This window comes from Pinus tabuliformis, chromosome 4_1 (genome assembly GCF_031772625.1).
Source record: "Pinus tabuliformis cultivar Carrire ecotype Pingquan chromosome 4_1, CPIR1, whole genome shotgun sequence".
Lineage (NCBI taxonomy): Eukaryota > Viridiplantae > Streptophyta > Pinopsida > Pinales > Pinaceae > Pinus > Pinus tabuliformis.
In genome coordinates, this window is record NC_142303.1 from 624,883,773 (window position 1) to 624,895,932 (window position 12,160).

The window sequence follows — 12,160 nt, forward strand, 5'->3', positions numbered from 1 at the left end:
CTAGTGTTGTTTTTCAGTCGACTTCAACTTTGTTTCATATGCAATTTGAAGAACATTATAGAACATAAAATACATTGAACCAGCCTCAGATAGCTCTCAAACCTCTCATATGCCAAAAAATATCCTGCTTCAAGTTTTCTGTGCATAATTTGAGTCTGAGAGCATGGGAGTTACGTTAGCTTAAGCACCTTGAGAATAGGGCATATGTGTATCACTACATAGTAGTTTCAAAGGACCAAAAGGTAGAATGAATATGAATCATAGCAGTCTACCACTTTCTACTGTTGATCATACCTGTACAAATTCTTGCCATCAGATGCTTCTTGTTGGATAAGACCAAGGCCAATGTGATCATCTAGTACCAATAGCATTGCAATGCTGGTTAAAGATAAACCCAACAAATGGGCTTCTATCTTGGAGAAGACCAGCTGCGAGAATAATTTTCTTCTTCAATTTCTGCATTGGCATCAATATTACCTATATTAACAAAAGAAGGGGATTCTGTAGACTCTCCAACTTTCTCAACAGGTATGCCTGGTTGTGAGACATCATTTTCACTCTTCTTCATTCTCTTCCCAGGTCTTCCTTTCTGTTTAGAATCACTATCTGTTCTCAAATGTTTAGGATCAATTTGTTCTAGAGGTACCTTTGAATCCTTCATAGTTTTCTGTGAATTTTTAGGTTTTGAAGATGGCTTCCTCTCTGAATTAAATTTTCTCTTTCTAGTTCCTGCCTTTCTAGTATCTAGTTCAATATAATTCTCTTATGCTACTGGAGAATCCTCTAAATGAGCTGCTTCCTGGAGAACATAACCCTATCCTTTCCCTACATAGGTCCTTTCTCCTTTATCTTCTGCTCAAGCTGAGCATCATCCAATAACAAGGAAATGTCTTCAGCATGCAGTAAATCACCTTGTGCATGACCCCCCATCATAACAAGTTGTTGAACAATATTTTTTTGACTAGCTCTTTGCAAAATTTTCTCTTCAACAGTCTCCTTGAAAATCAGTCTGTAATATGTAAAGTGTGACTTCCTTCATTTTTCCAAGCTGATGTGCCCTGTCCATGGCCTATAAGTCCAAAGTTGGATTCCAATCACTTTCATAAAATATAACAGTATCAACAACTGTGAGATTGATTCCCAGGCCCCCAACTCTTGTGCTCAACAAAAAGACAAATATATCTTGCTTGTTTTGGAAGTCCCTGACCATGTCATGACGATCCATTATGGTTGAAGATCCATCCAAACAAAGATATTTGTACTTCCTATAATTCATGTAGTCCTCAAGAATATTGAGCATTTTAGTCATTTGAGCAAACATGAGAATTCAATGGTTTTCAGCATGGAGGCATTTCAGCAAAGCATCTAATGTCTGTAGCTTCCCAGAATCCGTAAGCATTTTTGCAAGATCAAAGCTTTGCAAAGGAGGTGAAGATCTGAATATTCTATTTGTAAGTTGAAGAACTGGTTGTTCAGAGAATAAATCTGAGTCTATTTCTTTAATCAAATAATGAGGATCCCGAGGTTTTGTAGGACCATTGAACTTGGATGTACGAGAAAAAACAACAAGTAGCTTTTTCATCAATGGATGATGAAGTTCTTCTGCATCCTGATATGAAAAACCCCTATCTGAGCAGATGACATCAATCGGGGGAGCTTGAATTGGCATAATGAATGAATAAACAGATTTTAACAATCCAATATTATTAAGACAATGGTCTTGATGGGAGATGACTAATCCTTCATATCATACATTTCTAGGACCAGTAGCATGCTTTCTTCTCCAAAAGATTGACTCTGCACGTGTTGGCAGCATCAACAATCTACTGAAAGCTCTCACTTTGTCTTCTTCAATATGATCATACTGCAAGATATCCTTCTCACTTTCCATGAAGCCTTCAATAATTTCATCTAAAAATTGGTGATCCCATTTCGCTAAAGAATAAAGCAACCACTCCACAACTGAACCTATAGCAAGAAAAGAAACCTCAGCTGGCGAGAGGTCAATCATCCAAGAAAAGCCAAATGTGCCACTTTTAGTAGGAAAAGCAGATTCCCCTTCTGCTTGCCATGGAAAAATTGATGAATGAATATTTTCAGGTGAATAGACATTAAACAAGTTGTTCAAACATCTTTGCCGAAACCCCTGAACTAATCTAGAACAGAACATGGGTTGGCTCTTAATACCCTCTCTGTAGACTAGCTTGGGAATCTTGTATGAGATAAGATTTCGACTTCCAACATAGTGTATATCTTCCAGTTCATCAAAAGGTGGTGGTAAAAGATAATTCCCAATTTGTCCAAAGTACATAAACATGCACCCTTCATTCCTTTCAAATAACTCTGGATGATGATTCGAATTAGATCCATGAACAATTGTTGAAAGGACCTTAACTATTTTAGGACAGGACAGACATCAAAGAATGCAGAACAGTGATCAAAAACACCTCTAAACTAGTGGAAGTTAGCAGCCAGTGTGGAACGACGAGGACCTTGGTCAAAGCGCGCTGACCGAGGCCCATGGACCTAGATTGGGGGCATCCTTGGGCAGTAAGTAGTTTTGGTGAAAGCAGAGTGATTCCACTCAGCGCCCAATGTGTAGTAAGTGGAGGAGAAAGAAAATCGCAGCTAATCACGCGCTAAAGGTCAAGCAAGTTAACCGCGCAAAATGAGCGATTGGCGTTGGATCTGGGGGATCCAAATCTGATGGTTGACATCGCGCTTGACGACAAGACTAAATTTAACGAGGGAATAAGCTGCAATTTAGAAGAATTTGAGGTCCGCTTTGACTGCCACGATGGTAGAAGACTCATTCCATGACGTAGCCGAAGAATTTAACCAACGAAGCAGCTGGCATAGTTTATAGGAAGACATGTGGCCACTCCCTATGAGCCTGATGATGATGCCAAATAGGGAACTCCAAGCACAGCTGCAGTAGGTGATCCGACGGAGGTGGAAGAGGAACTGAACAGCCATGAGCTCGAATGGCCTTAAAGCCATTAACGGAGAACAAAAGACACATGGAGAGGAATAAATGAAGACAGAAGATAGAGAAGCAAAGAAAGATAGTGACGCAAAAGTAGAACATGAGACAGAGGGCTGAGCTGACCAAAGGCAACATTGAGCACCAGAGAGCTTGAGAAATTCAAGCCATCCCAGAGAGGATCTGTCTGAACTGAGAACCACCTTGGGCTCTCTACATTATAGACCAGAATGTCACAGAGCTGGTAAGGAAAAGAGTTTGTGTACTCTAGTGGCTTGGGGCATCCAAGAACCACCCTGCCAAGAAAATTCTGTTTCAGGGGACTCACATTGAGCTCCTACATTGTAATTCTCTGCTTAGGACACAATAAAATAAGGCCACCACTGAGAGCTGGACCAGAGATGTAGCCTTGGAGGATAGGGTGAACGCCTTATTAATTTCTTGTGTTATTGTATTTTCTTACTGTATTTCTCTATTGTCTTTCCATTTCAAGTGTCTGTGTATTTGCAATTTGATCGGTCTGTTGCCTAAATAACATAAACACACACAACAGCATATGAGTCTGTAATACCTTCATTTATTAAATCTTTAACTGAGGTCACTCGTAGGGTGATTATCAAATCAAGTGGTATCATAGCTTCAGGCTGTAATGTTAGACAAGCTTGTTTTGGTTTAGCTATTGAATGCTCACTAGATGAGAGATCAAATTAGGAGAAGGGGAGTTGGTCAAAACTAATCTTGAAATTAGGAGAGTCTATCCTCAGAAGACAATGTCAGAGGAAGGTTCTGTGGGGCTAGACCCTCAACTCATAGAAAGATTCCTAGCTATAAAGTCCATGGTAGAAGAAATGTATAGGGACTTTAGAAAACATAAGGCTGAAGATTCATTAGGTTCTAAAAAAGATAAAGAAGAAGATGAGTCTCACTTCCATGACCACTCCAAAGGAAAGGGGAAAGAGGAAAGCTTTCTGACCCCTCCTAATAGGCCTATGCATAATAAGAAAGAATCTTTGATCAAACTAGATGTTAAATTTGATTTGCCTATATATGATGGAGAGCTAAATTCTGAAAAGTTGGACAATTGGATTAGACAAATTGATGTTTATTGTAGGGTACAGAACATAGACGCAGACAGGAGCAAGATTCAGCTAGCAAGCCTATGCCTAGGAGGCACTACCTTGGTTTGGTGGGAAGGCAGAGCTCAAGCTAACATGAAAAGACATGGCAAGACCATCTCTGTCTGAAGTGAATTTGTTTTTGCAATAAAAAAGTAGTTCTACCCATTGGCCTATGTGCAACAAGCCATCATGAGTTGGAAAACTCTTCAACAGTTGAAAGGGAAAAGTGTGCAAGGGTACACTAAAGAATTTAGAAAGAGAGCATTGATTCTAGGGATCTCATTAGACTTGCCAGAGACTCTTTTGAAGTACATTGGTGGTCTACACAGCTACATGAGGCATACCATCCTCATGTTTAATCCCACTAGTATAGATGAGGTATCTGTACAAGCTACTCATCTAGAAGCTAGAGGAAAGAATGGAAATCCAGAAGTTGGGGAACCATCCCAACCCACTGCAAGCAAGAGCAAGGAGAAAAGAAAGTAGAAGTGGAAAGCAAGGAAGGCTAACACTGCATAGAAAAGAAAAGCTTCATGCACTCACTGTAAAAAGGACGGGCATGATGATGAGCATTGTTAGATTCCGCATCCAGAGTTGAGACCTAAGAAGTCCAAGGGCAAGAAGAAGAAGACTGTTGTAACTATTCAGAAAGATTTGGGGTTAGACTTGGGAGATGAAATAACCATTGCAGTCACAGGGATAAAAGGTAAGAATTCTGAAGCATCTACTAGTAATTCTGCTCAATCTGTTATTGATGAAGAAAATGAGAGAAAAAGACATGAGCTTTTCCACATTCGAGTTGTTTCCAAATATCAAAAGATCGATACTTTGTTTGATAGTGGCTCACAAGTAAATCTAATTTCTGAAGAAATTGTAAAGAAATTGGGATTAGCAACTACACCTCATAAGAAACCATACCCATTAGGATGGTTGAATGATAAAGCACAACTACAAGTGACTAGACAGTGCAAACTCAAGTTTTCTTTTGGGTCAGCATTTGTAGATGAGGTTGAGTTAGACATAATTCCTTTGGATATATGTGGAATTGTTTTAGGAAGTCCTTACTTGTATGATAGGAAGGCTATCTTCTATAGAGCTGAGAACAAGTATCTACTTGTTAAATATTGAATAGAATACTTTGTAAGAGCTCATAAGCTCGAGAATAATTATACTCTCATAAACTCAGGGCAGATGAAAAGAATGATAAATTCATGCAAATGATTCTTACTGATGGTAACTGTAAAGGAAAAGAAACCTAATAAAACCAATGTATTTGAGGGTTGTAATGTTGAATAGCAAGCTGATATAGAAAATGTTATTTTAGAGTATGATGTCTTATTTCAAGAACCTAAAGGTCTACCACCCAAAAAGGGAATAATACATGATATTATTTTGCAGCAAGATGTTCCAATGCCTAACATTGGAATGTATAGGTTGTCTACTTTAGAGAATGTTCAAATCAAGAAGCAGGTGCAAGAGTTGCTCGAAAAGGGATTGATCAGGCCTAGCACATCACCATGTGGGTCACCAATCATTTTGGTTAGAAAGAAAGATGGCTTGTCAAGAATATGCATTGATTATCGAGCACTGAATAAGATAACAATCAAAAATCATTATCCCCTTCCTCGCATAGATGATCTTTTAGATCAATTGAAGGAAGTTGTTTATTTCACCAAGCTAGACTTTCACAGTGGCTACCATCAGTTCAGGGTTGTAGAGCAAGATTCATGGAAGACTGCTTTCAAAACAAAGTAGGGATTGTATGAGTGGCTGGTTATTCCTTTTGGCTTGACCAATGCTCCTGCTACTTTCATGAGATTAATGAATGATGTACTCAGACCTTTTCTTGATGATTTTGTTATTGTGTACCTGGATGAGATTCTGAATTTTAGTAAAACGTGGGAACAACATTTAAATCATGTTAAGCAGACACTAGATGTTTTGAAAAGAGAAAATTTTTATGTTAAACTCTCAAAATGTGAATTTGGCAAGACATCTCTGAATTATTTGGGTCATATAGCAAGGGGTGGTGAATTGAAAATAGATCTCTCTAAAGTTGCAGTCATTGTAAATTGGCCTAAACCCAAGTCTGCTACAGAAGTGAGAAGCTTCTTAGGAGCAGCACAATATTAGAGAAAATTAATTTCTAACTTTTCCTCAATTGTAGCTCCCTTACATGCTTTAACAGGATTGAACAAGGTGTTTCAATGGGGAGGCAAACATCAAAAAGCCTTCGACACCTTAAAAGAAAAGATTAGTATAACCCCTATACTTGCACTGCCTGATCTACAAAGACCATTTGAGATCCAAATAGATGCCAATGACTATGCCATGGGAGCAATGTTGACACAACACAATAAACCCATATGTTATCATTTTGAGACTTTTAATCTTGCAGTAGTTAACTATCCTACATATGATAAAGAATTGTATGCATTAGTTCAGAGTGTGAAAAAGTGGAAACATTACTTAATGGGTAAAGAGACAATAATACATACTGATAATCAACCACTTCAATATCTACACTCCCAAACTAAGTTGCAGCAATCAAGACATTACAAATGGATGGGTTTTCTACAACAGTTTCATTTAGTCATCAAATATAAAAGGGCATACATAACAAAGTTGCAGACATGTTATCTAGACCCATTATAAATGCATCTACTATACTTAAGCTTAATTCTGTGCTACATGAAACCTACATTGAACAATATGCTCAAGGTATAGACTTTAAAGATGTATATGCAATTTTGAGTCAAGGAAAAAGAGTAGAAGAATTGGATTATCATGTAAAAGACCGACTCTTATACCATTGTGGGAAACTCTGCATTCCACAAACTGAGAGAATAAAGATAATTAGGGAAGCACACACTTCTCTGATATCAGGTCACTTTGGCGTAAGTAAAATAGTTGCATAGCTGCAAAGGTTTTTTTATTGGCCAAAGATGAATGAGACAGTTTCTAGATATGTAAGAGGGTGTGTTATGTGTGCTAAAAGCAAGCCCAATAACATAAAACTAGGCTTGTACACTCCACTGTCAGTTCCTTCTCACCCTTGGGAAAGTGTTTCCATGGATTTTTTTGGAGGACTGCCTAAATCTAGGAAAGGTCATGATTATCTATATGTTGTTGTGGATAGGTTCAACAAAATGTGTATTTTGATACCTTGTAATAAACAAATTACAGCTAAACAGACTGCAAAATTGTTCTTTGAACATGTATGGGTTCATTTTGGATTACCCACTTCTATTGTATCTGATTGAGACACCCGATTTGTGGGGAAGTTTTGGTCAAGTCTGTGGGAACTGATGGACACCAAACTAAAGAAAAGCACAACTTTTCATCCACAAACTGATGGCTAGACAGAAGTAGTTAACATGACAGTGATCCAATTACTGAGAGGTTATTGCAGCAAACATCCTAAGCTTTGGGATGAACATTTGTGTTATGTGCAGCATGCTTACAACAGAGCAAAGCATTCTTCTACACAAAGATCTCCTTTTGAGACCTGTTTTGGTTTCACACCAAGGTCTCCTTTGGATTTTGTATTTGGTAAAGATACCATGGTTGATGGACATAATGATGTGGACAAGGCAACTAGGTTCATTGAACAGATCTAAGAGATCCACTAGGCAGTACAGGAACAGCTGGAAAGAAGCCAAGCCAAGTACAAGGCTAGGCATGACAAGCATTGGATCGAGCATATTTTTCAAGTTGGTGACCAGGTCTAGCTATATATCAGCAACGCCGGGATGCAAGGTGAAGGTAAAAAGCTAAAGCTTATCAGGTATGGACCCTTTAGGATACTTGAGAAGATTGGGGAAAATGCTTTTCGCCTTGATCTACCAGATTACATGCACATCTACTCAGTCGTAAATGAAGATTGCTTGAGATTTTTTGAGCCTTCAATGATTGAGGATCCTGGAGAGCAAAGTCAATTGCCTTCTATTGATGACCTGCTACTTCAATATATTAATGAATTATGGGAAGATACAGTGCTAGACAGGAAGGTGAGGATGATGCACAGGGGAGATGTGGAGTACCTCAGGATTGGACTCAAAGGTTCAAAGCCGAGCAGTGCAAACTGGATTGAGATTGGCAAGTGAGAAAACAATACCCTCACTTAGTCTATGCTTAAAAACCAACTTTTGGTGGTCCAAAATATTTTTCAGTGGGAAGGCCATGATCCAAATTGGATCCATGAAGAATTGTTGAAAGGACCTTGACTGTATTAGGACAGGACAAACATCAAAGAATTTAGAACAACGATAAAAAACACCTCTAAACCAATGGCAATTGGCAGCCAGCATAGAATGACGAGGACCTCGGTCAAAGTGCGCTGACCAAGGCCCATGGAAATTGCGCGGGAGGTGAAATTTGCCCCTAGGAGGCCTAGATTGGGAAACAAAGGGAGTTTTTGATGCGCGAATCGCGCATCACTGGGCAAAAATCGTCGAAATGGGAAGGCCCCGAGTGCTCGATTGCATGGAGATCCAGGAAAACTGTGGGATGAAAGGCTAAAAGCTAAAAGGCAGGACCCGCTCCAAAACCGACAGTATTGATCAGGGGCATCCTTGGGCAGTAAGCGGTTTTGGTGAAAGCGGAGCAATTCCACTCAGCGCTTGATGCGTGGCAAGCGGAGGAGAGAGAAAATGGCCACTGATTGTGTGCTAACGGTTGAGCAAGTCAACCACGTGAAATGAGTGGATGGCATTGGATCTAGAGGATCCAGATCTGACAGTTGACATCATTCCCAATGGCAAGACAAGATTTAACGAGGGAATAAGCCGTGATTTAGAAGAATTTGAGGTCTTCTTGACTGCCACGGTGGCAGAAGACTCTTTCCACGACGTAGCTGAAGAATTGAACTGACAAAGTAGGTTGGTGTAATTTACAGGAGGACATGTGGCCACTCCTTGTGAGCCTGATGATGACGCCGAACAGGGAACTCTAAGCGCAGCTGTAGTAGGCAATCCAATGGAGGTGGAAGAGGAACCAAATAACCATGAGCTCGAATTGCCTTAAGGCCATAGAGAGAGAACAAAAGACACATGGAGAGGAAGAACTAAACACAAAAGATAGAGAAGCAAAGAAAGATAGTGAAGCAAAAGCAGAACAGAAGATAGAGGGCCAAGCTAACCAAAGGTGGCATCGAGCACCAGAGAACTTGAGAAATTCAATCCATCCTAGAGAGGATCTGTCCAAACTGAGCATCACCTTGGGCTCTCTCCATTATAGACCAGAAGGTCACAGAGCTGGTAAGGAAAAGAGTCTGTGTACTCTAGTGGCTTGGGGCATCCAAGAACCACCCTACCAAGCAAATTCTGTTTCAGGAAACTCACAGTGAGCTCCTGCATTGTAATTCTCTGCTTAAGACACAATAAAATAAGGCCACCATTGAGAGCTGGACTAGAGATGTAGCCCTAGAGGATAGGGTGAACTCTTTATTAATTTCTTGTGTTCTTGTATTTTCTTACTGTATTTATCTTTTGTCTTTCCATTTCGAGTGTCTGTGTATTTTCAATCTGATCAATCAGTTGCCTAAATAACATAGACACACACACCAACATATGAGTTTGTAATACCTTCATTTATTAAATCTTTAATTGAGGTCACTCGTAGGGTGATTATCAGATCAGATGATTACATACCTTCCACAACTGGATAAAAATGTTCATGAGGTTTTCAATCTTTTTGTAGTTTATATGACCTCAGGAACTATCAAGTAATTTGGCTACATAAATCTTATTCTTGATAGCCTAATAAAAGGCTTGCTGGTGAGAGCTCAATGTGCAGTTCATAGTTACTTCCTTTTTATTGGTCATTTCGATGATCACATCTTTCTTTGACAACATGTAGTTGATTAAGTTGGTGTTCATGAAAAGTGTTGGAAATAATACTGAGAGGGGGGGGGGGGGGGTGAATCAGTATTATCAGATCAATAAAACTTTTCAATACTCAGAAACATATACGCTACTTCAGTTAAGTGAACCAGCGTGTACACGCTACTGTGTCTAAAGCAACCAGCGTATAACCAGAAATCTTATGATTCAGTTAGTTTATCTTTAGTAAAGGCATCATGACATTATTAACCATATTAAAAGTAAACAGGTGCAGTATAACAGAACAGATCATCACACAAAAGCCACACACATGAACACCATGATATAAGGTGGAAACCCAATGTGGGTGAAAACCACCTGCTGCAAGTCGTCTCTATCTTTATTTAATAAGAAACTTTAGTTTACAATCTTTTGTACTGGTGCAGCCTTATACCAGTACGCAGGCTACAACCTGCAGAAGGCTAATACCTTCTCTCGTTTTCCAAACTCTCCTGGAAGGGAGCTCCAACCACCTTTGCTCTTGTACTAGCTAAGATACTAGTACGTAGGTGCTGGCCTACAATCTTCTTTCCTTCAGGTACCACTTTTCATCAATTTTCAGACTGGATACTCCTGAAGCACAACATTTCAATCTGAAGACCATGATTCATTCACTTTTCATAGCAAATCATAGAAGCACAAAAACAACCAATACTAGCATCATCAAACTTTGAATCACTGAACCACTGAAACCCTGTCAACACCCAGTCACCAGAACACAGAGCAGACTATAGAACCCTGCAATAATAGACAGACCCAACTGCAACCCAAAAATTAAGCTTCAAAAGATATACGCTACTTCAATGAAACAAACCCGCGTATACACGCGCTTTTACCGAAGCCAACCTGCGTACATATCTAAAAATAATTTCTCATAACTTGCAGCTGTACCAGTCATTAGTCATACTCAGAACATAACATTGCGTTAGTATGCAGATCTAAAAATATGCGTAATCAACCATATACCGATAGTTTATTTCAAACAATTTGATCCCGATCTATCCTTCCATCAACCGATGTGATCTCTCCTTAGCTCAGATCAAGCAATGTATCATCAAACCAGAACCTGCATACTAGATCTCTTTCTTCATTAGATATTCAAGACTTCTTCGATGCAATAGCCTAATGATCTTCTTCTCCTTATATAGCATTAGGCCCTCCTCAATACCACGGGCCAAAACCATAGTAATACAATACCATCAACTTCAAAACTTGGGATCAACATGACTGTCGAGATACCTTGGTCCAAAAACATAGGCTCAAGTACCGAGGACTAACTAGCACGAACCAAAGGGAAGCTTCTCGACATGTACGCTCTTTTCTGTTCATGAAACTGCGTGTATACGCGACTTTGTATATAGCGAGCCTGTGTATCCACGACTTAGTATATAGCGTACCAGCGTGTATACGCATCTTGGGCTTAATGAACCTGCGTATATGAAATTTCTCTTCATTCTTATAGTCTGGACTGGGATCTGTCATCAAAGAGAGTTGCCATCAAGGACAACACCTGTACCGTAGCACCACACCTGTGCCAAAATGCCAACAATCTCCCCCTTTCGACTTGATGGCAACCCCAAGATCCTTAGAATCATTCTCCCCCTTTGTCATCAAGGGCAAAGGGCTGTGCTTCCCCTGAGAACATGCTGATATCTCTGCTCTAATGTGCTGAACATGCTCCCCCTGACTGTAGGCAAGATCTGCAAAAGATGATCTTCAAAAAGAACCAAGACTTATACATCATAAAGGACCTTCCTATCACCAAAAGACTCAATACATACATCCATACTCCCAACCAAGAGGGGATACATCAGAAATTTACATATAACAACCAATTACATTACATCATTCATCCCAGGCATAGTGGGGAAACCATCATAGGCCGTTACATGACGTTGACATCATAAAAGAGATATCACAAAAGAGATACATGACATAAAGACGAAAAAACTAGACCAAGACTTATGAAAGTCACCAGCAACATCTGATAATCATCTTTTAGATCAGCAAACAAGATTTCCTTCTGTGCTCCTTCTTCAACAATAGTTGTGAACTAGGACCAAAAGCATCTAAATGCCAACAATGCTTTATTAGACTTTAAGCTACTCCCCCTGAAACTGTGCCTGTTGCTCCCCCTGAAACTGTGCCTGAAGGACTCTGTCATACCCATCTCAGAC

At 39.6% G+C, this 12,160-nt stretch overlaps 1 pseudogene; it reads right to left on the bottom strand.

The window, feature by feature from the left end:
• Positions 1-409: 409 nt before the first annotated feature.
• LOC149177576 (chromatin-remodeling ATPase INO80 pseudogene) lies at positions 410-9,956 on the bottom strand (annotated as a pseudogene).
• Positions 9,957-12,160: the final 2,204 nt, after the last annotated feature.